The sequence below is a fragment of the Dermacentor andersoni genome, chromosome 4, assembly GCF_023375885.2.
Source record: "Dermacentor andersoni chromosome 4, qqDerAnde1_hic_scaffold, whole genome shotgun sequence".
NCBI lineage: Eukaryota > Metazoa > Arthropoda > Arachnida > Ixodida > Ixodidae > Dermacentor > Dermacentor andersoni.
Genome location: NC_092817.1, coordinates 166,468,452 through 166,493,445, shown reverse-complemented (window position 1 = coordinate 166,493,445; position 24,994 = coordinate 166,468,452). Strand labels below are relative to the sequence as shown.

Here is a 24,994-nt window from a genome sequence, read left to right as displayed (position 1 = left end):
GTCGCGGCTCTGGTTATTCTACCGCGAGTCATTAGGCTATAAGTTTATCCTGTACCCGCGCGCTATACATGGGAATGGATGGATGGAAACAACTTTATTTTAAATCCCGCAAAGCTTAACGCGACGCTCAGCGAAAACCTGTCGCTCTCGTACAGGCAAATACCACGCATGACAACGATGGAAGGCATGACAAAGACGGACCGACGACGGAATGGTGACGACGGCATGGCAGCGAAAAGAGAGAGAAACGATGAAGGAAAGGCAAACAAGGCGGTGCCCAATTGATAATCCTACGCTCGGAGAAGGGCGAACAGAAAGACGATGAAAGAAAAAATCACAGATGATTAGGATACCCCCTAATGCGAAATTTGAGCGGAGCTCTACACATGTTGTAATTTCACGACACGTTGACGGGAGCAAACAATCTGTCTCGTGCGGCACGATCCAAACGGAGCGAAGTTGGGAGCGTATGCATGGCTAATCGAGAGATCGCGAGAGGCAGCGCGTGGGTGATGCGTGGATGAGATCCACAGGTGCCGCCGCACATAGACTTCCGCTCATGCAGCGCTTTGTTTCCGTACAGACGGCGCGCGCTACTCTGGCGCCATATCGTCGCCGCCGTCGCCGCACAGCCCGTCTTGCGCCGTCCTACGCTTCTCACGTTTTCGTTTCACCAACGACGAGAGAGGCGCTTCCGTCACGGATTAGTCGTACCACCTATGTTAACATCGGCAACGCCCAAGGGAGCGTCATGTTGAGCCCAACTCGTAGCTGCTCGCCATCGCCTCTTGCAGGAGCTGTGATATACACCACACACGCTGGTGTGACCTCCTGACCTGAGCAGCAGACGCTGCGGACGAGCGTAGCCCTCCCCATCTCACGGCACCGTGGCTTCCCCTCGGGAGCGCAGATGAGATCGCCCACGCGGTTGCGGATGCCGTAGCCGCCGGCAACTCTGCGCATGCGCGGCCTCTCTCCTCTCCACTCCTCCTCCGCTTGCAGTCTCATGGTTCGGTTGAACCCTCCTCTGGCACTTTCCTAATCCTCTCTTCGCTTCCGCGTTCGCGTTCATTCTTCGCGGCGCTCGTTCGCTCGATTGCGCCGACGCCGCCGACGCTCGCCACAGAAGCAGGCTATTAAGAGCTGCATCACGAATAGGAAAAGAGAAATAGTTAAGGGCCAGCCAATGCGAAGACATTCGTAAATCAATGTTCGCTGAGATTCAAGACGGGTCGTTTTAGGGACACTAGAAATACTTCATCGGTTCTATAGCGGTAAAATATACAGACTTCTAAAAGTCTTGCATTTATTCACAGAGGGGAAACGCTGAATATTAGTGTAGAAAATGTCACCTCATTGTCCCATCACACATTCCGAAGTGCCTTCCCATATTATATGTAGGGGGGAGGGTGAGTTTCGTCCTTTCGAAGTTCGCTAAGTCTTTGGGTATTTCTTCATAATGCGCAGTAGGCCTTCTTTACCGAGAAACAATTACCGGGTGGCGACACTGCCTTGAAATTGCGTCGGCTGATCGCTGCCACGTCACGGATATTGACAGGGTACGCTCGAGCCTAGTTAATGTCTTTATCGGTAAGTATAAGGAAAGAACACGGCGGCAGTGAAATCCAAATAGCCCCATCGCAAGCATTAATCTTAGTATGCATGTATAACATTGGGTGGTCTAATGCCATGAATGAATGAATCGTTAACCATCTTCAACATTATTTCTTTTTTTGTCTGAATGATTACACGGAACCCGTGTTCAGTCTGTATACACTGACTGTGCAGAATGTGAAACACTCGCAATGGCACACAAGCAGCAACATAGGTTATTTAGTTCCGAAATCTAAGCACCGGAGCCGAAACTGATCATCGAATGTGCTGTGGAACTCGTGAATCGTAGCCGAAACAGGAACCCATAGAAGCATTGGTCAAAACTGCTTGAACAATATTCGTACCCTGCTTATTGCACTACAATCCAAAACGCACTTGAGCAGCTGGCATTTTATGCGGCATGTCCAGACGGGTGCAAGACCAGAGGTGTGTGATATTTATCGTTGACGCGTCTTACTGATGACGTCGCTGGTACGTAATTTCATTCTGCCGCCGTAGTACGGGGCCACTGCTGGAGTCTTCTGAAGTCGAAGCATCGGAGCACCACGAATGCCGTATTATTTCTTCAAGTTCGCAATATTTTAGTGTGTGAAGTATTCGTGCGCAAATATGCGATGAGTACACGACTCGGCATGCATGTGCAAAATTTACTTCATAATATACGTCATTTTATTAACACAAGAAAATTTACGGCAATCCACACTACTAGGCTTGTGGATAAACGCAGAAACCGCCTGGAATCTAAGAAAGAAAACAAAAGGTCAACATGGAAGCATAGGCGTAGCCAGGGGGGGGGGGGGGGGGGCTTATGGGGCTTCAGCCCCCCCCGAAATTTTTTCGTGCTGTCCATGCACCGTCGACCAAAGAACCCCCGGCGCCGGAAATAATTCTGGATTTTGTCTTGAATGTCTTTTTCACGCTCGAAAAGACATTTCACCGCGAACATTGTGAACTCGTGGTGGATTTCGAGGCAACGCCCATGCCCCGAGAGTCACATAACGCCAGGAGCCCAATCCGAGCACACATTTTCAAAAGAGTTTTGATGGCAAACGGGCTCGCCGCGGAATCTACGGAGCGCATGGATATAAATACCGAAACTTTATGGGCATAAAGTTCTCATAAACTTTTGATGCGAAACGTGCACTGACATTTCCAAAGTTGTGCTTCAGATATTCAAGTGCGAAAGTTTGTAGGTTTAATGTTGTTCTAAACATTTGACGCCAAAGGTGTATTGACCTTTATAAAGTCTTAGATCGGAACATACAACGAGACAAGCCAAATCAACACACTATCAGACAAGTTGACAAAACACGTAGCGAGATCCGATGAGACGAAGCGTTGTGGTGGGTTATTTGTGCCGTCATGTCGCACAAAAAATGCCATTTTTTTTTCACCTCGCCATAGCATCCATGTCAAGACACTAAAGCCAGCCAAGGTAACTACGTTATTTATTTTTTCTACTTTGACTTTTATTCGCGTGGACACATTGAGCCTCCTAAACTTTTTTTGTACTCGTTACCCTACCCGCAGGCTGCCAGGACCAGCCAGAGCGCATGCGTTTTTCTCGTGTTGCCCCGACCACCGCGCGGCGCACTTCGGTGCGCGTTTGCTTTTCTCTGGCCTTCTGGCTAGCAGACGAGAAAAAGAAACAGTGGTCGCTCAACGCCATCACTGTGAAGACTCGACGGATTGCACCGCGTTCGCTTGAGCGCAACCTCTCCAGAAAGTCTTGTCTCGCCGGTGTAGGATACCGAGCACTATGCGTATGGTTCTCGGTGGACCAAGCGTCTCACGTTTTCTTCGATATTTATTCGGTAGCCACATTAGGTGCCCAAAGTAGGCATTGGATTGTGGCGAACATATTCTCCTTTGCGTTTTTTTTTTTTTCATTTCGGTGCACTCGCCCCACAAATAAAAAAAGAATACATTGTTGCGGCGCAGTGAATTGTCGCATGGTGACAGTTTGTTACTTCTTCTTTTGCGGAAAGTAATCGGCCACGGCACGCTTCAGTTGCCGGATACCATTATTATATTATTGCGATAGCAATTATATGAACACTCCAGGCGCATTGCTGCTGTCGCCGTCGCCCTCATGTTTCGTATGAAGTCTAAGAGCGATAACGTCGGGACCGCGCGCCGCATGCTGTATGTGCAAGTGAAAGAAAAGGGGGGGCGGGTGGAATGGCTTAGCCGATGATGGTGGCTCAGTCTTGTGTGCTAAAAGGAGAAAAGCAGGAGCAAGCGCGCCGCCTTCCGTCGCGCGCGATACATCGGGGGGAGTGGATAGAATGGGGCTGGGATCTAGAATCCTGTGAATCTGATTGGGCAGCATGTTTATTTTCCTTATTTGACGCATTATATACAGTGACTTTTTCTTAGATACGTAAATTTATTGGAGACTTATACGTATACTTAAATATCTTGTTGCAAGGTTTTGTGTATACGTGCAGAGAACTTTCTTTCCAGTGACACTTTTTTGGCCCTTTATCAAGGGTTTGTACATATCATTGTATCTTCGAATTGCTAATGGACGCTTCAGAAGTTGAGCAGCGTAGTGCCGTGAGGTTTTTGACAGCTGAAGGTGTTTCCCAAAAAAGAAATAAGTCGCCGTATGGCTGCCGTGTACGTTGAACATTGTATCTCATTGGCCACTGTGAAGCGTTGCAGCAAACGGTTGAAAGAAGGAGGTGAAAGTAGCAAAGACGATCCAAGACCGGGCCAAAGCCACCGTGGAATCACCCCCAACAAAATTGCAAAGGTTGATGAGCTGATGAGACAAGAACGGAAAATAAGAATAGATTAACTGGCAGAGCGTGTGAACATCAGTCACGGTTCGGTTCACGCCATAGTTCATGAACATCTCGGTCATCGGCTCTTGTGTGCGCAATGGATGCCGAAGATTTTGAACCACCGCCAGAAGAAGGTTCTGCGCTGCCTTGACTCATCTGATCTGGTATCACAACGAGTGTGACGACCTTTTGTCTGCAATTGTCATCGAGGAGGAACCATGGTGACACTACTACGAGCCTGAAACACGACGGCAAAGCTTACAATGGAAACATTCAGAATTCACCACCCCCCCAAAGAAAGCATGTGCCGACATTTCCACCGGAAAGGTGTTGTTGACTTTTTTTTTTCGATCGTCAGGGGCCATTACTGATGGAATTTGCTAAAGTCGGAGAGACTATCAATCGTTTCTGATAATGTGAAACGATGGATCGGCTGCGTGCCGCAATCAAGAACAAATGACGTGGAAAATTGACTATGGTGTTGGGCTGCTCAGCACGAGGTCGCGGAATCGAATCCCCGCCACGGCGGCCGCATTCCAACGTGAGCGAAATGAGTAAACACCCGTGTACTTAGATTTAAGTGCATGTTAAAGAACCCCAGGTGGCCGAAATTACCGGAGTCCTCCACTACGGCGTGCCTCATAATCAGAAGCTGGTTTTGGCACGTAAAACCGCATAAATTAATTTAATTTTTCTTCCACGACAATGCCCGTCCCCACGTGGCTGATGTGGTTGTTACAAAACTGGTAAAGTTCAAGTGGAAAACTCTGCAACATCCGCCACACAGCCGAAACCTGTCGCCTTGCGACTTCCACATTTTGGGACAAATGAAAAAACAGCTCAAGGGAAATAGATTCGTGTCGGACGATGACGTGAAAGAGTCAGTTGCAGATTTTTTGGAGCAGCAATCCAAGCAGCTTCATGAGACGGGTATCACCAGACTCGTTAGTCAATAGGACAAATGTCGAAATGCTTATGGAGACTACTGGTAAATAAAGTACCCCGTTTGTCATATATTCGCATTGGCTCACTTTCATTCGACTCGCCCTGGTATATTTTGCAGAACGGCTGTATGTATATACGTGCTCTCAGTTGGGACAATAATTTCGGTGCAACTACTCCCGATACACGACTGGTGACAGCTGCTCCTGCATAGTACACTGGAATAAATGAAAGCGTCATTGAGATTTTTCACTGGCCGTTGCATATGTACAAAAAAGCAAACAAGGTTCATGAATGACAAAGTTTCATTAACATATTTGTTCTCAACTTGTTAATTTCATGGCCTTTACATTTTTCATATCAGTGGCATGCACTGGTTTGCTGGTTTCGAACTGATATAGTTCTAAAGACCGTGTGATATTTTCTTTACTTAGTAAATAGACAAAGACATGGAAGCATTGATATCAGCTATATTGGGCGCAATGTTTGGCACATACGAGTATATGTTTTTATTAAAAAATGCATATATTATTTGTTTTGATAGTGCGTAGCGTTCAAGAATTCGTTTGCAGCACCTTTTTCAATGGCAATGCAGTTAGTAATGTATTTGATCCCTCGACAAATTGTTTAAGAGGAAGCTTTAGCTCGGGCCCAACTCCTAGGCGGCCTATTCAATTACATGTAAAACGTAGAAATGCCTTTCTGAGATAACCCCTGGATTGCTTTAAATGAAATTTGTTGCAGTTGAGAGAGAAAGTTAAATTCTAGTATCTGTTGGAAACGTAATTTCGATTCAGGGCCAGACTTTTTTTTAAAGATTTTGAAAAATTCGAAAGTGAGAAAGAAAATAGAAGCACGAAGTTTAGAAGCTTATAGCTCTGCATCAAGAAGAGATATCGCGATTCTCCAAACGGCATCTATTATAATAATCGAAGTGGCCAAATATGGTATGTCAATTTGTACCTTACGTGAATTGGTTACATGGTGTACAAGGGTTCTGCAAAAGCCGCATGTCGATAATACTAAACTTTTCTTTAGATTCATTAGTAACATATCGATTTTGTCCGCTGTAGATGTAGTATTAGATGCGATACACGGAATTGTGGTATTATTTTTCATTGTTGAGTTACAGCGGTTTGAACATAACAGTTTCCTTTTCCGGAAATTCGCGATTTCTGCCATTTTTAATAAACATTGACAAGTAAATGATAAATTCGAAACCAGAAGTCAGTAAAGCTTAAGTTTTTCTTTTAATGACAACAAACTTTGTCAAATTTGGTGCAGTGGTTGCCGAGAAAAATGTATTCACCTTCTACATGTATTTATGTAGATAAGAGCACCCGAGCTAAAGATTCCTCTTAAGGAGGAGGCCAAGCTGCAACTTGAGCCCCCCCCGAACGAAATTTCTGGCTACGCCACTGCATGGAAGCGAAAGAAAAAAGTGAGGAGTCTGTGAAAACACGATCTCAGGACTTTACAGGAAAGAAAAAGCCTTGGTTTTGGTCCTGTACCCGTCAATACAGTCGACAAGAGGTGAGATGTACAATCTGGATATTTGCTACGCGGGTATATGTTACGGCTGCGGAAATAACTAGCTCCTGGCCAACCATGCAGTGGCATTCCCTGTTCCCTATGTTTCATGCCGTTGTTTTTTCGTCAAGCGCTCGTGCAGGTCGTTAGTCGTGGACGACCGACGGGACGCACTGATCTTTGAAGGTATACTGTTTTTGGCATTCTGTAAGCATCCGTGCGCCTACACTGGACGTGTCAATTTCGTCCGCTGTTGAAGTGCTGATTGGCTGATGTTGCATCTGGGTCGCAAGCCCCAAGGGTAGCGTTGGCCTGGCGGCCTGGGGCACAGCTGAAAGCATCCGAAGGTCCTGGCAAACGATGAGTCGACTGCTAACAGAACAACTTGTTTATTATATCATCGCAAAAGAGCGGCCGGTCAGGTCGACCGAAGTGGAGAGACGGGAGAGCGCGTTACTCGACGGAATAATTGGAAGCATCTTTGGGCGTCCGGGGGCAGCTGCTTTTATACTCTCGGAGTCGAGGGCAGGAAGGAACAGCTCGGGATGAGGCGCACGTTACGGCGGCGCACGGACACGTTGAGACGAGAAGTGATGCCTCCGCCGGGCCGGCGCCGGTGAGCTAGTCCTCCTCGCTTCACAGTTGGGGAGCTCCTCTCCCCGACTGCCGCGCTTTGACCAGCGTGGGCACCAACATGCGCACGAAGACACACGCACACACGAAGACACGTGGCATTGAAACATGCCTGGACGCGCTTGGCAGGACGCGTTGCGGCAGCGCTGAACGGGCCAAAATGTCCGCCGCTTTGAACGAAGCCCCGGCGTCCGTTGCATCCGCGCCGGCTATACCGCGCGTCGTAGGCGAAACATAACAGACCGCCCAGCCGGGAGAAAGCGATCCCGATGGGCAGGGAACTGCATCCACCGTCCGAAGGGATGTCGCTCGATGATGCTCATAAGCGAAGTCAGTCGTCCCTCGGCGTTTCTTGAGTGCAGCGCACAGAAAAGGCCTCGTTCTCACGTTCAGGTTCACACAGGACACTGCAAAGTGACTTCGGAAGAGTTGCCCTTTTTTCTCTCGTTCCCAGCAAGCGGTAGAACTACGCCGAAACTCAACCGCTCAGTCAGCAAGCACGACACAACCCTCACTAAGCCATGCCAGGCTCTTTGCCCTTTTATACTACTGCCTAGTTCCTTACAGTAGTCTAGCAGCACTCAGAACGCGTCCACAAATTGGAAAATTGCACTAGAAAGCACGTCATCACTTTGCAAACACTAAAAAAAAGCAATATATTAAAAATCCTGCCTCAGGAAGAAAAACATCAGTAACAAATTACTTTGAGGCTGATTTGTACGTTAGGGGCCTTGACTTAAGCCATCGGCGTTACCGTTGAGACTCCCCTTTTTGTAACGCACCTCAAAGGCATATTGTTGCAAAGCGAGGCTCCAGCGCAGGAGGCGGCCATTTTCGAAGAGATGGTCTGCAGCCATTGGAGAGGGCAGTGATCCGTCTCGAAGCATGCTAAGCGGAGACCGCAGCGAGCGACCGTACACCAGCTCAGCTGGCGAAAACCCCGTAGCCGCATGCGGCGCGGTCCTTAATGCGAACATCACCTCAGGCAGACACAGCTCCAAGTCAGTTTGTTTAAAACACAATGCTCTCAACACGCGCTTCATGACAGAGTGGAGCTTCTCAACGGAAATCGACTGTGGGTGATACACTGAGCTGTGTAACAGCTTTACCCCGCACCTTTCGAGAAAGGCTGTCTTCAAAGCTCTAGTAAACACTGTGCCCTGATCTGACTGCATTTCCGCAGGAAAACCAACTCGCGCAAATATGGACAGTAATGCATTGACTATCTCAACTGAGCTGAGTTCTTTAAGCGGCACTGCTTCAGGGAACTTTGTCGCTGGGCAGATCACAGTCAAAATGTGTCTGTACCCCGTGGTTGTTACCGGCAGAGGTCCCACTGTATCAATAACGAGCCCTCTAAAAGGCTCCGCAATGATAGGTACCAACTTCAACGGCGCCCTCGATTTGTCCCCCCGCAGTGTCCCCCGATTTGACACTGCGGCCTCCGTCTCAAGTGCTCCGAAAGGTCCTTCAATAAGTAAGCACTTTTGCCACGGGCAGACACACGCTGTGAGCTTCCACGGCTTGCTTGATCCATGCGCACTCGCCCGTGAACATATCGGGTTCTACGTAGGAGGGGTGAACTACATCCATTGTAGCTGCGGAATCACGAAGCACTCGGCACTCTTTCCCGTTCACGCGTAGGTCTGGCATGTAAGGCTCGAGAAGCTTCATGTTCTCGTCAGTGCTGCATAATGAAAAAAACACGACTTTTGTTTTTGTTTCTAGACACGGCGCCGGAAAGTGACCCGGCTTCTGGCACGAATAACACACGCGCGCTTGCCTCGTCTCGAACCGCTTTCTGCGTTCGGCTGCCGCCGTCTCCTTACGTTCGGTCGGACGGCTTTCACTCGCATCCGCACTACGTGTGTCCCCCCTTGCTCTCATGTACGTGAACTTCGGCCTCTCAAACTTGGAGCCAAATTCACCCTTTTGACCGTCCTTAGCTCCGCGAGCCCGACGCGTCACAAACTCCTCGGCTAGCTCGGCGGCTTTAGCCACCGTACTAACGTCTGGCCAATCCAAGACCCAGTACCGCACGTTCTCAGGTAACCGACTATAAAACTGTTCCAGCCCGAAACACTGCAAACTTTCTCGTGGTCACCAAACGCTTTCTCTTCTTTGAGCCACTCCTGCATGTTTGACATAAGCCTGTAGGCAAACTCTGTATATAAGTCACTTCTGCCTTCCTCATTTTCCCGAAACTTCCAACGAAACGCCTTCACTGACAGCCTGTACTTTTTTAGCAGACTCGATTTCACTTGGTCGAAATCCTCTGCCTCCTCTCTCTTCAAGCGACCGACTACGTCGGCCGCCTTGCCGGGTAACAAAGTGAGCAAGAGCTGTCGCCACGTTTCCCGAGAGAACCCCTGCTTCTCGCACGTTCGCTCAAAGTTAACCAGGAACAAACCAATGTCCTCTCCAAGCTTAAACGGCCGCATCAGGTCAGTCATTTTGAACGATCCTCGTTCTCCTGCACCGTGTGCCTGACTTCCATTACGAGCGCGTTCCATCTCTACCTCGAGACGCTTTATTTCCAAAACGTGTTGACAGTCACGCTCCTCGTTTTCTTTCTCTTTTTGCTCTATACGTTCGCGCTCGTCTTTCTCTTTTCGCTCTTTACGTTCGCGCTCGTCTTTCTCGTTTTGCTCTTTACGTTCGCGCTCCTGTCTTTTTGCCATATCCCTCACCTCAATGTTTTCAAGGCATTCCGACAGCTAGTCATCCTCAGCCTCTAACTCAAGAATAGCCCTTAGCAGTTCTGGTTTTCTGAGTTTGTCGGAGACATCCAGACCCAACTGTCTTGCAAGTTCCAGCAATTTCGGTTTGTGCAACGACTTCCAATTCATAGCTGCTCTGAATGCTGCTTTCTCTACTACCTACTGTTGTCTTTCCGCAAACTAACCCGGCAGCAACGACAACCACAATTACCAGCTCTGTTTCTGACACTAACAAAAGCCTGGCGAAACTTAGTAGAAAAACGTCCCGCACTCACCAAACCTCGCCGCCAAGAGTTCAGCGCAGCCATTCCGCTGCAGGCAACCAGTCATCACACAGGGCTCGTTGCACTGCTCCCGGATGGTCGTTGTGCTGCTCAGCATACAGTCGACTGCATAACTTCGCTGCTGGCCTCCGTTGTCGCGATCTCACCGCTGACAACCAGTTGTTGCAAATGGGTCGCAAACCCCAAGGGTAGCGTTGGCCTGGCGGCCTGGGGCACAGCTGGAAGCATCCGAAGGTCCTGGCAAAGGATGAGTCGACTGCTAACACAACAACTTGTTTATTATAGCATCGCAAAAGAGCGGCCGGTCAGGTCGACCGAACTGGAGAGACGGGAGAGCACGTTACTCGACGTAAGAATTTGAAGCCTCTTTTGGCGTCCGGGGGCAGCTGCTTTTATACTCTCGGAGTCGAGGGCAAGGAGGAACGGCTCGGGATGAGGCGCACGTGACGGCGCTGCACGGACACGTTGAGACAAGAAGTGACGGATCCACCGGGCCGGCTCCGGTCAGACCTCCTCGCTTCACAGTTGGGGAGCTCCTCTCCCCGGCTGCCGCGCTTTGACAAGCGTGGGCACCAACATGCACACATACACACACACACGCACACACGAACACACGTGGCATTGAAACATGCCTGGACGCGCTTGGCAGGACGCGTTGCGGCAGCGCTGAACGGGCCAAAATGTCCGCCGCTTTGAACGAAGCCCCGGCGTCCATTGCATCCGCGCCGGCTATACCGCGCGTCGTAGGCGAAACGTAACAGACCGCCCAGCCGGGAGAAGGAGATCCCGATGGTGAGGGAACTGCATCCACCGTCCGAAGGGATGTCGCTCGATGATGCTCATAAGCGAAGTCGGTCGTCCCTCGGCGTTTCTTGAGTGCAGCGCACAGAAAAGGCCTCGTTCTCACGTTCAGGTTCACACAGGACACTGCAAAGTGACTTCGGAAGAGTTGCCCTTTTTTCTCTCGTTCCCAGCAAGCGTTGGAACTACGACGAAACTCAACCGCTCAGTCAGCAAGCACGACACAACCCCCACTAAGCCATGCCAGGCTCTTTGCCCTTTTATACTACTGCCTAGTTCCTTACAGTAGTCTAGCAGCACTCAGAACGCGTCCACAAATTGGAAAATTGCACTAGAAAGCACGTCATGACTTTGAAACACTAAACAAAAGCAATATGTTAAAAATCCTGCCACAGGAAGAAAAACATCAGTAACAAATTACTTTGATGCTGATTCCTACGTTAGGGGCCTCGACTTAAGCCATCGGCGTGACCGTTGAGGCTCCCCTTTTTGTAACGCAGCTCAAAGGAATATTGTTGCAAAAGCGAGGCTCCAGCGCAGGAGGCGGCCATTTCTGCAGCCATTGGAGAGGTCAGTGATCCGTCTCGAAGCATGCGAAGCGGAGATCGCAGCGAGCGACCGTACACCAGCTCAGCTGGCGAAAACCCCGTAGGCGCATGCGGCGCGGTCCTTAATGCAAACATTGCATTATTCAAGAAAAGCAAATCTTGGCTGTACGGCGTGCCCGCGACCGGGCCGGTGGGCTAGACCTGCCCGTCCCGACGTGGGACAAGCCGGGTGCGCGATGAGTTCGCGTCCTCGCCGGGCCTGCAATAAAGTTTCTTCACTCACACACATCACTGTGTCCGCATCTTGGCCAATGCCCCATAGTGGGAACGAGCCAATAACTGAGGGCAAACAAACGAACACGCTCCAGCCAGCTCTGACACGAGTACCAGGACTTCGCAGTGTTCTGAATATATACGGTACAGCTTGTCCACCTATACTACAATGTGGTCTGATGTCGCGAGCTCTCCTAACGGCTTCCTTGCTCTCCGCTGCTCTACAATCCTATAGTTCACAATCCACAAACGGCGCACGAGGACTGTGCAGCTTTTTGTTCCCGTGTGCTCTTTATCCCACGTTCACTATATAATAAACCAAAATTGTGGTGTTCAGCATGCTGAAGTCGCACAGCGGCCTATGAAGCATGCCATGGCGGGAGTCTCCGGGGACCACAACCAACATTATAAATATAGCAGATGCGTCATCTAAACACAGTTGCTAATCTAACGCCGAGAACGAATATGCCAGTAGGTGCTCACCTTGATGCCTTCTTGTATGACAGACGTTACGTTTCGTCTCACGCCATCCAGGAATTCATTGATCCAGTCTGCAATAAGCGAGTGGTGGCAGATTTAGGAAAGCGTGAGCATATCAAGTGTTTGAGGGACAATCTGACGGAATAAACAGCGTGCTTTCTTCGACAACACATTATTCGCGCTGAGACCATAATTATTTATTGAAAGATCGCGCATGAATTCGCTAAGCAGTTACAACACTGAAGAATTAGCTTTCTAATTTATGGCTTTCAAACTTACGGGATGTTTTTTTTTTTTTTTTAGATGATAAAGAATTCTTTTTAATCGCCCGTGGCAGATAGCGTAAATGTTGTCCCTGAGCTGGATTACTCGAAGCGGTGGACTTTCGTCGCAGGCGAAATGAAACGGCATAATTCACTAATTAACAAAAGCATGCTACCTCAATTTGAAAGACATTTCCTTACGACAGACATTGAAATGAATTACGAGTGTCAAGCCAATGAGTTTGCAAGAGACATCCACATGGAACGAATTTTAAGGATCGCACGCGTTTCGAGATATGCGCCGTAATACTTGGGGTAAAAATGCACTGTTGTTCCACTCACTTTTCAAGCAAACCGTCGTTTTATGCATTGAAAAAAAAAAGTAACGAATGCTCATATGTATTTTGTCACACACGTTGGGAATCAATATTTCGAAGCCACTGTCATCCTCACAATTACTTTCAAGTGGATACGCTTTGCGTACTCACCAGCTGCCCTTCGTAAATTGCAGGAGGTTGAGTAAATTATTTATTTGAAGTATTGTCCGCCTCTTTGATTTATCAAGCTCAACGAATAGAACTATTCTATCTATTCTATCTGCGACAAGCTATTTCTTTAAATTCTTTTTGGTCTTGAAGAAAAAAAGAGAAAACCAACCGATATATGTGTCTTATATCAGTGGTGAAAACGGTCGCGCTTAGAAACGTATTCCATAGTCGATTCGAGGGAGCTTCCAGCAGTCATAGATTAGCCTTCCATTTGGCTTCAAAAATTAATTTTCGCAAACAAGTAATACCTAGACTAATAAGTACTCTTTCAAAACCCCAGTATTGTAAATTTTGAAGCAGCAGATTTATTATCAAAACAGAAAATTAAAGTCAGTTTCATTTTAGAACTACACGCCGAAACATCAGTGCCAGACGTCAGTGTTACGGCACGTAGTCTAAAGTGCTTCTACACATTCGAGAAGTTCTGACTCAGTAAATGCTTCTGCACCTTATTATTAGGACCTTTAGCTTGAATAATACTCCAAAGCCGTCGATTCAAATACATGTAAAACGCACAGAAACGCTTTTGTGAAACAGCTCCTGGACTAATTTAAATGAAATCTGTTCCATTTGAAAGAGAAAGTTAAATTCGAACGAATTTTGAAGGCAGATTGTTCATTAGGGGCCCGAAGTTTACAGCGAAGCTGTGTACCTCTACTCACGAATGCATCTGTCGTGTCCCTTGGCAAAAATGTGGGCCACTTCCGGAGGTAATGACACACCGGGCAGATCGACCCGCGGCAGAGGAAAAGCAAGCTTCAAGCACTCCCCGCATAATAATAATAATAATAATAATAATAATAATAATAATAATAATAATAATAATAATAATAATAATAATAATAATAATTAATAATAATGATGGTAATAGTAATAATAATAATAATAACAACCAAAAGAGGAGAAATAGAAAGATTGACAGTGGGACATCAACACCAATCCGTCGAGTCACCGTGGCGGTCACCCAACTGGGCTGGGTTGAAGCTGAGCCATACGCTGCATTCTGCCAAGCACGTCTGGCCAGCAACAGCGCACTTCAATCTCGATCACTCATCACGCCGAGGATCCACGCCATCATCCCACCGGCTAGCGGATTCAAATTCCGGCAACGGCTTTGTGGTTGCGCTACCATCACACACCACCTACACCTAATCTAGCTCTAGAATTCAGACCCACCACCTGGCCAGAGCCGAGCAGATGTGCTTCGAATCACAAGGTCGCGGCTCTGGTTATTCTACAGCGAGTCATTAGGCTATAAGCTTATGCGGTACCCGCGCGCTATACATGGGAATGGATGGATGGAAACAACTTTATTTTAAATCTCGCAAAGGTTAACGCGACGCTCTGCGAAAACCTGTCGCTCTGGTACAGGCGAATACCACGCATGACAACGATGAAAGGCATGACAAAGACGGACCGACGACGGAACGGTGACGACGGCATGGCAGCGAAAAGAGAGAGAAACGATGAAGGAAAGGCAAACAAGGCGTTGCCCAATTGATAATCCTACGCTCGGAGAAGGGGGAACAGAAAGACGATGAAAGAAAAAATCACAGATGATTAGGATACCCCCTGATGCGAAATTTGAGCGGAGCTCTACACATGTTGTAATTTCACGACACGTTGACGGGAGCAAACAATCTGTCTCGTGCGGCACGATCCAAACGGAGCGAAGTTGGTAGCGTATGCATGGCTAATCGAGAGATCGCGAGAGGCAGCGCGTGGGTGATGCGTGGATGAGATCCACAGGTGCCGCCGCACATAGACTTCCGCTCATGCAGCGTTTTGTTTCCGTACAGACGGCGCGCGCTACTCTGGCGCCATATCTTCGCCGCCGTCGCCGGACAGCCCGTCTTGCGCCGTCCTACGCTTCTCACGTTTTCGTTTCACCAACGACGAGAGAGGCGCTTCCGTCACGGATTAGTCGTACCACCTATGTTAACATCGGCAACGCCCAAGGGAGCGTCATGTTGAGCCCAACTCGTAGCTGCTCGCCATCACCCCTTGCAGGAGCTGTGATATTCACCACACAGGCTGGTGTGACCTCCTGACCCACGGAGGAAGGAAACTAAGGAGAGGCCCTGACGTCACTCTTTGTGAAGCAAAAGTGAAGCCGGAATTCGGCGTTGCTCATGGCGATGCTCCGCCTTTTGGGCCACCCTCCTCTCTTGTTTACATCTTTCGCGAAACCACGCCGCGCTGCGCGTGGTGTCGCGCGCGGAGCGCGCGCGCTCGCGCAACATCTGGCAGAGCACGGTGCAGGTAACACAGCGCAACAAGACACGGTGACTAACGCAAACCCGCCCACTCAGCGCCTTTGCCATGGCCCGAAACCTACCAGAGCAACACGTGTGAGCGCTCAAAATCATAACAACGCCGCCATTGTGGCCCAAAAGGCGTGGCCATACAACAAAAAAAAAAACAAAAAAGCAGCAAAAAAATGAGAACCTACTACGTCATTTCCGCCACACTTTTCTCCTAGCGCGCGGAGGGGGTAGGGCCTCTCCTTACTTTCCTTCCTCCGTGTCCTGACCTGAGCAGCAGACGCTGCGGACGAGCGTAGCCCTCCCCATCTCACGGCACCGTGGCTTCCCCTCGGAAGCGCAGATGAGATCGCCCACGCGCTTGCGGATGCCGTAGCCGCCGGCAACTCTGCGCATGCGCGGCCTCTCTCCTCTCCACTCCTCCTCCGCTTGCAGTCTCATGGTTCGGTTGAACCCTCCTCTGGCACTTTCCTAATCCTCTCTTCGCTTCCGCGTCCGCGTTCATTCTTCGCGGCGCTCGTTCGCTCGATTGCGCCGACGCCGCCGACGCTCGCCACAGAAGCAGGCTATTAAGAGCTGCATCACGAATAGGAAAAGAGAAATAGTTAAGGGCCAGCCAATGCGAAGACATTCGTAAATCAATGTTCGCTGAGATTCAAGACCGGTCGTTTTAGGGTCACTAGAAATACTTCATCGGTTCTATAGCGGTAAAATATACAGACTTCTAAAAGACTTGCATTTATTCACAGAGGGGAAACGCTGAATATTAGTGTAGAAAATGTCACCTCATTGTCCCATCACACATTCCGAAGTGCCTTCCCATATTATATGTAGGGGGGAGGGTGAGTTTCGTCCTTTCGAAGTTCGCTAAGTCTTTGGGTATTTCTTCATAATGCGCCGTAGGCCTTCTTTACCGAGAAACAATTACCGGGTGGCGACACTGCCTTGAAATTGCGTCGCCTGATCGCTGCCACGTCACGGATATTGACAGGGTCCGCTCGAGCCTAGTTAATTTCTTTATCGGTAAGTATAAGGAAAGAACACAGCGGCAGTGAAATCCAAATAGCCCCATCGCAAGCATTAATCCTAGTATGCATTATAACATTGGGTGGTCTAATGCCATGAATGAATGAATCATTAACCATCTTCAACATTTTTCTTTTTTTATCAGAATGATTACACGGAACCCGTGTTCAGTCTGTATACACTGAGTGTGCAGAATGTGAAACACTCGCAATGGCGCACAAGCAGCAACATAGGTTATTTAGTGTCGGAATCGAAGCACCGGAGCCGAAACTGATCATCGAATGTGCCGTGGAACTCGCGAATTGTAGCCGAAACAGGAACGCATAGAAGCATTGGTCAAAACTGCTTGAACAATATTCGTACCCTGCTTATTGCACTACAATCCAAAACGCACTTGATCAGCTGGCATTTTATGCGGCATGTCCAGACGGGCGCAAGACCAGAGGTGTGTGATATTTATCGTTGACGCGTCTTACTGATGACGTCGCTGGTACGTAATTTCATTCTGCCGCCGTAGTACGGGGCCACTGCTGGAGTCTTCTGAAGTCGAAGCATCGGAGCACCACGAATGCCGTATTATTTCTTCAAGTTCGCAATATTTTAGTGTGTGAAGTATTCGTGCGCAAATATGCGATGAGTACACGACTCGACATGCATGTGCAACATTTACTTAATAATATACGTCATTTTATTAACACAAGAAAATTTACGGCAATCCACACTACTAGGCTTGTGGATAAACGCTGTTGTGCCATTACCACCAGCCCGGATTCCGAATCTACAAGATGCAGAATTTATCCTGCGAACGCCGTTTGGACAAACCCGGGACAAAAGGCACAGCGCCCTAATTCTCCCTGTACAATTCAAGATGGTGATCCGTCAAGCAGCGGTGTCCTGAGGAGAAGCATCAGAGAGCGACATGTACAAACGTGCAACAAAGTGCCAGACAGCCCGGCGCCGTATTCCCTTTTGCTTGGAAGTCACCGCGCGCGGCAACATTGAACCGGGTGGCCAGCGCGGTCGCTGGTGGACCCTCTCGGACGACCGTCGAGTGCTGGCTCTGTATTGGGCCGTTTAAGTGACAATGGTTTCTCGGGGCATTATAAGCCCGACGCCGCCGCCTGGAAAACCGGATCCGCCGCCCCACCGGGAGCTGAGTGCCGCTTTCGAGTGGAGTGAGATGCGTCACGCGTTGCAGTCTCGCCGGACATCGCCGTGCGGTAGCAGTCGTGTTTGCTGTGAGCTCTCGGCCCCCGTGCCGATCCGATGTTGCACTGTATAATGACCTGTTTATGGGCGTCTTGCGCTGGAGTTTGATGTATAGTAGCGGCGCCTGGTGGCGGCGCGGCAAACGACATCTGGGTCGTACCAGCTTGGGTCGTACTGAGCCCTGGCTGTGGCGAAGCGCGTTTCTAGGCCGAGTTTTGCGCCAATTCGCACTTTTTTCTGCCCTGTTGCGAGTACGAAAAGGCTCGTCACTCTTCACAGACCACGCCGACCACGCTGCGAGCTGGTCGCAGCCTATAGTTTAACGAAAAACGGACTCTCCGTGTGCCGTGGGACGTAATGCTGGAAGCAGAAGGAATCGGCGACGCCGATCCGGAGGGACCTAGCTCAGCATCGAAAAAGCATCACCGTCGATACTGCTGCGTCGTGGGCTGCCATGAACAAGAAGGCTTGAATCCCAACATCCGATTCTATCGTTTTCTTTCAAGGCCTCACGAAGCGGAGCGTCGGGCGCGCTGTATAACTGCAGTTCGTCGCGCTGGGTAAGCGAAACATCGCGCCATGCTGACTGCTTCACCTGTCTTGAAGCTTGCTTGATTATAGATCTGCGTTCTAAAATTTGGTCTTTTGCACCTACAGTCCCGACGGCAGACCGACATAGCAGCAGGCATGGCTGGTGATTCACGATTCGAAACCCGGCCACAGCGACAATTAACAATTCGACCGGTGCGAAGTGCTGAAGTGCCCAGGTGTGTGCAAATGACCACAGATGGCCGGGCTGATTCGGTGACAATTCACTACCTCACTACGAGCAGCACAGGTTAGAGAGCTAAATGTGCTCATACTTGACCTCAAGCCAGCATGTTGAGGCAGCGCAGCAAGATAGTATTGATTACAGCAGATTGATTTTCGAGCGTTGTCATTAAAAGCTACATCAAGCGAGCAGCGCACGAGCTCGCGCTGCATCGCACGTACGTGCGAGCTCATATGCATTGCATCACTTATTACCAGTTACTAAAAGGGACAGATGGCCGCTACTACAACGCAGGCATAACTACTTGTTTAGCGGCATGCAGTCAACAAAGATTGCAGGAGACCCGGCGTTTCGCGGCATGTCGAAAGACCGCTGCCGTCGCGGCGCGTACGATCGTGCGCTCGAGCAGTTCGTACATCGCGGCATGCTGAAAGACCGCTGCCGTCGCGGCGCGTACCGTCGTGTGCTCAAGCAGTTCCGTACACATGATGTCTGCTTATCGCTGCTGTGGATTCATTTATAGGAAGCATTCCCTCGTGTTTGTGCGCCTGAATCTAGCAGCGTGCAAACCTTACCTGAAGTTCCACTTCGTACACCCTAAGAAAAAAGAGAGTAAAAAGTGAGTCTCGGCAACTTGACTCTCTTTTTTCTTACGAAGACCCATTTTCGCGCGGGTAGAGTCACAAAACAAGAGTCAACATTTGTGTATGGGTCGTTTGACTCTTAATAGCACGCGAATAGTCGTCGTGGAAGATCGCGACTCCTCTGATATTCGAGATGAGTCTGGCGAGAGAAAGATTAAAATGCAGGAGAAGAAATACCAGATAACGTCTTCTGTTTTAGGCAGGCCCTCGGGTTCCTGTCCTGGTTGTAATGCGGTGTATCATTCTTTCGTCCTTGTCATGTTCTGCGATTACATCGAACTCCAAATATCGATTTTCCTTGAACATGTTTGTTAATATCTCACACGCTTAAGTGATAGCTGGCTTCTATACTAAGGAAGACCCGGATTTCTCACACTGGATTCTGACCATAAGTAAATCTAAAAAAAAGCATTGGCTACTAAAGAGAGCACTGCAACGAGATAACAAGTTCAGTAGGCGCACTCAACAGTGTCAATTGTAAATGTAATTGCGCTACGTAAAATTAAATTTTGAGTATTTAGGTTCCAAAATCAAGATCTTGTTATGAGGCGCACGGTAATGGAAAACTGCAGATTTATTTTCAGCAGCTCGGGTTATTTAAAGTGCACGGAATGCACTTTTCGCGTTCTGCCTCCATTGGAATGCGACTGCTGCGGTTTGATTGGACCCGTGACCTCGAGCACAGCAGCGCAACACCAAAGCCACTCGGCTACCGCAGTGCGTTGCGTTCCGCGACAAGAAACAAACATTAGCGTACACAGCACTGCTTTTGAACCCCCTAGAAATGTAAAAACAAAAATGCAGCAGTTTCCCCCTAATGCTGCATGAACCACTGCACGAACAACTGCACGAACCAAGGTTCGTAGTTTCATCGCCTGAATAAAGTGCAGTAAACAATCGCTTACTCCGTAAATTAGCAAGCACGGGTCACGCGCGCACGTGCAAACATGAACAAATCTCACTCAATGACCGCGAACACTCGCTGTCACAGCGTCGGCGTGATGAAGGGCGCGAACAGAGCGGACAGAACGCTTCTGCTGCCTCGTCGTTCAAAGCGTCTCCGAAACTTGAAATGGCGCTATAAAAGCGCCTTCCCCCTCTCCCCCCCGCTCCCCCCGCTTTGCACTCATCGGAAATTATCGCCAAGACAGAGCGAGAGTGGCGCCAGACCGGGCTAGAGCAACGGCCAGAGGAGGAGCGTGCTAAACCAGCGCCTCCTTTCCCCGGCTTGCGGGCGTTTTATCACGTGACCACCTATAGATACTTACACCCATCCACGCACTATACGTCTCGGCTCACCCTCGTACACTTCCTTTAACGCGCACAGCCAACGGCGCAACATAGGATCTTATCGCACTTGACTGTATACGTAAGCTCACGGCAACACCGACAGATATATTTCGGCGGTTGTGTCCATATAATTGCTATCGCAAAATTCGCAATATATAGAAAATGTTACTAAGGACCAACCACGCTGCTTCTCCATGTCGTGATAGAGCGGTGAACTATAGTTTTAGAAAATGTGTTGCTAAATCTCCGCCAAATGAATACGCTCGCATTTGGTGACAGCGGCACACAGTCGCAAGAATTTGTGGAGGAAATACCGGAGTTCTGGCAGCTTCAGGTGCACTAGATCATTCAGTAACATGGGCGGCTTTGTAGTTTACCTTACATGAGAGCAAACTGCACTCGACAGAAATCAAGGGCAGCCGCACCGTTATAGCTAAGTAAATTAAGCACAATTACGCCGCGTCTTGACACTTCGAGCACGCTCCGACAGCCCAACGATAGATATTTCAAACGCAACCACACTCGGACGAGCAAATTTTGCTTCTACCAAGTGAACGTAGCTGGTATTTCAAGACGCGTGTTAAATTCATGGCTGTTTCATTCATGAACATTACTTAAGTGACGTAAAATTATCAGTGAGCAAAACAGTTTTTATCTCAACGCGAGGAAACAAAACCGAAACAAGCGCAACTGTTTTGCTCAGTTGTGCAGATAGAAAATGATCCAAAGCCGAAGCCATCAATAGCATGACGCCATTTTACAGTTGCGCTGCATCACGCGCGAGTACGTTGTCGTTGAGTGGTTCTGAAATCGCTGCGTTAGGGGCGACTGCAACCAAGCGTTGCGGCAAGTTACGGTGGGAGCTTCTGTCCGTGCTGTGTGATTGCGACGAGGGGGACCGCCGCCAGCAGCAGCGTGTCGCCGATTTCGTCTTTGCCGACATCGAGCAAGTGCAGCTCGCCGGACCGTCACAAGCGCCCGAAGTGCTGCGTTTTGCACTGCATCTTTCATTGTGATATGGGAGATCGCAACGGACAGAGACGACCAGATGCATACGAACGACTACCAGCGGGGAGTGACCTGTGCCATATTTCTCTTAACGTCTCAGGTAAGCATATCAGCTTTTGTTCCGAGTTTACAAACGGCGCGTACTCGGCCCTTCCGGTATGGCTACATTTTGCGCCAAGTTTCTCTTGGCAGTTCACAGACGTTTCTTAGGCATGCGTGCGCGTATGTATGCGAAAATAGTACTGGCAGACGGAAGCCTCAGGAGAGCATCTGAAATTATTGCAAAGCTGTACTGCCAGGAGAAACACCGTTCTTAACGACTCTAGTGACGAGTGGAGTGTCGCATCGAAAAATCCGTAGAATATCAAGTACTGCGTAACTTGAAGTGTAGATACAATACTCGCACCAGTGTGACTCTCGCTGGCGAAGACAGGTAGTCGAAAAGACAGCTTGTGTATTCTGAAGATTTACTAGCGCTTTGGGTATATTACGGCAAACAATGAAAGCACAACAACGCTGTATGGCAGTGTCAGGCGATGTGGGAGCACAGATATTTTAAGAGCGGTAAAGCGGCTGCCTGCTCAAGCGAACAGACACAGCGCTTTAAAAGCGCTGAAACTGAACAAATTTTATGTGCATTTGGCTGTAAGTAGAAAACACATTAGCTTACAATTTAAGCCTCTATATATGATGTATTATTTTTACCTAACCTTTATTTTCACAGTTTTAAATATTTAAAAGCATGAACTTACTGCAGCATTTATATAGTAAATCCTACTAGGCTTACAAAACCTGGCTGTGTTATGTGGTGAAATTGTAATATTGCTACTGGGTTTTTTATATTGAGTCCGGCGTTTTATGAAAAAAGGATCCTCTTATTTGTAGTTTTATGTTAGTGTGTATATTTGCCAAGCAGAAATGAGTTGATTGCAAATTTGTACCTTCCAATGAGCTGCATATGAACCCAAGTTTATCCTGTCTTGGCTATTGTAATGTGCATACAACAATTTTAAGTATATACAGCTGTAGTTGGCTTAGTCGCTGCAGCATATTTTGTAAAAGTAGAAGGCCATTTATTATTTTGCTGCTTCCATACAGAAATACCTTTTTTCGTGCACCAAGAAAGGCTGACAGTATCGAATGAAATGAAGTGTGGCATATTTTTCTACTAACTTCATAAAGGAAATTTCGTCTGCCGTGTATCAGAGATTAGTTTACCTTCTTGTACTAAAGAATGCGTTATGTCCTCGGCTACTGCTGTTGTCCTGTGTATTTTTATAATTTTGATATGTATTTCATTTTAGGTATTCAAGAAATGGCAACAGCCAGAAGTCGCCATCTTATCCAGCACGTTATGGGTGAGACAAATTGTAGCAGGCACTTTTGCCATTCTCATTAGCATATGATGCTATCTGTTGTAATTTTTGTGTCCACTTTCCTGTCTTTATGCATTTTAGTATTATTGTAGCAAAGGGTAATAGTTTTACATTGAGACAGAGTAATCGCCCAAAGGGGAGACATGGCTGGAGAAGACAACACACACAAGCCTCCTTTGTCCGTATCTGTATGTTGCGCAGTTACTCTGTCGTTATCTACCAACAAGCTCAAATTCCTCATCAGCTACATTTACTAATGATCTGTTATTACAATTTCATTGCCATAACATTGAAAGTACAGAGGTACACAGGAAGACAGAGACTTGACGTGATGAAGAGCCGTAGAACAAGGAGCATCGCTGGAGCCAATGTTTCGACAAAGAGATTTTTCTCAAAACGTTGGGTCCAGCGAATTTTCTTGTTCTATCACTATTTACGGTTAAAAGAAAGCAGTATTGCTCTTGCTCAAGTATTATGCATTATAGAGTAGAAATTAGCAGGGTGAAATATCAGGAATGTCAAAATTCTTGTATATTCCAACGCTAGAGTGAAAGCCAGAAAAACAAGATGTAGATAACCACATTGTTATTTTTCACTACCCAGTTTGGCCAGCTTCATTCCGAGCTTGCACTTTTTTGCATTAACGACCACTGGAATTCGTTAATTGAATTAGCTTGGTGATTTACTTGTGTTAAGAGATTTTGTACTTGTATTAATGCAGCTTACATAATGCATGTAAAGAAATTTACAATAACATTTTAAGGTGGTAGGCTTGCAGTTGACTAGCAGATCACTTGATGGTATGAGCTCAGGTTTCAACCGAGCTTCCATGCACAAATCGGTTCCACATTTTTTTTTTCATTGTTTGGATTTTCGCAAACGTAAAGGGACACTAAAGTGAAAAATGATTCTTCTGCATCAGTGAATTACCATTCTACAACACGAAAAACACCACTCTTACAACGATAAGACGTTTGGCAAGCCACGAAAAGCGCAGGAACTAAATACGGGTGTAGACGCCTACTTAAGTTCCCGCACCTGGGGGCTGTGATGTCTTGGATTTTGATGGCATCTTCTAGGGCCTACTAATTATATATAGCGGTACAGATTGACTACATTGTGTTCTAAAGGAACCAAATAACAAACATGGGAAGTTTCGGGAACCTTTATTCAGTCAACACAGCCCAAATATGAAAACATACTTTAGAATCCCTGACATCACGCTGACGTACCGGCGCTGAAGTTTCGGCACGAAACTTATATACTGATACTTAGGCCTTCATTTTCTCATCTAATAATGAAACTATTTTTTTTGAAATGACTGCCTGCAGGGTTCTCAAACAATGCTTCATTAGTCTAAATTGATTTATTGTTTCACTTTAGTGTCCCTTTAAGTACCGTTTCTTTTTTGGCGGGGTTCTATTTGTGTAGTAGGACCTAACTGTTTGCCTTTATTTGTATTGGTAGCCATGTTACACAGACAGCTAAATTTTTATTGTAAATCGTGACGTGGTAGAACTAAGAACATTTGTGCAAATTTGTTGCAGGTACACTCTGGCGGCTCCTACCCCTGCGTCCTACCACCACCCTGTCCCGACTACGTCCACTAGGGAGTTGGAAGCCTTTGGCGGCTTCTGCCACTGCATCCTGCCACCACCATGTCCCGACCACGTCCACTAGGGAGTTGGCAGCCTTAGTGATGATGCCAAGCAGGCTGCCAGCAGACAGAAATATTCAGGTAAATACCTGTAATTAAGCGGCGTCTTTTTGAGTGAAGTGGCTTGTAGCCGCTCAGCAATGAAAGAAGTAACTTCGAAGCAGTTTAGACTCCCTTCTGTCTGTGCAGGGATGCTCAAGTCTATGCATTTTGTCTTAGCTTCCAAGAGGCTGTGTGTATTAGACGAAACGCGATGCAAATTTTGAAACTACAAGAGACCAATGTAAAATTGTTTTCTTGCGTAACACAAAAACTACTTTGAT

General features: G+C 47.9%; 1 long non-coding RNA gene across 1 annotated transcript; it reads left to right on the top strand.

Moving 5' to 3' along the window:
• The first annotated feature begins 21,438 nt into the window (after positions 1-21,438).
• LOC126520224 (uncharacterized) lies at positions 21,439-24,725 on the top strand. The gene is made up of 3 exons (XR_008610182.2): positions 21,439-21,738; positions 22,943-22,996; positions 24,562-24,725. It is a non-coding gene; the product is annotated as an uncharacterized lncRNA (long non-coding RNA).
• The last annotated feature ends 269 nt before the right edge of the window (positions 24,726-24,994 follow it).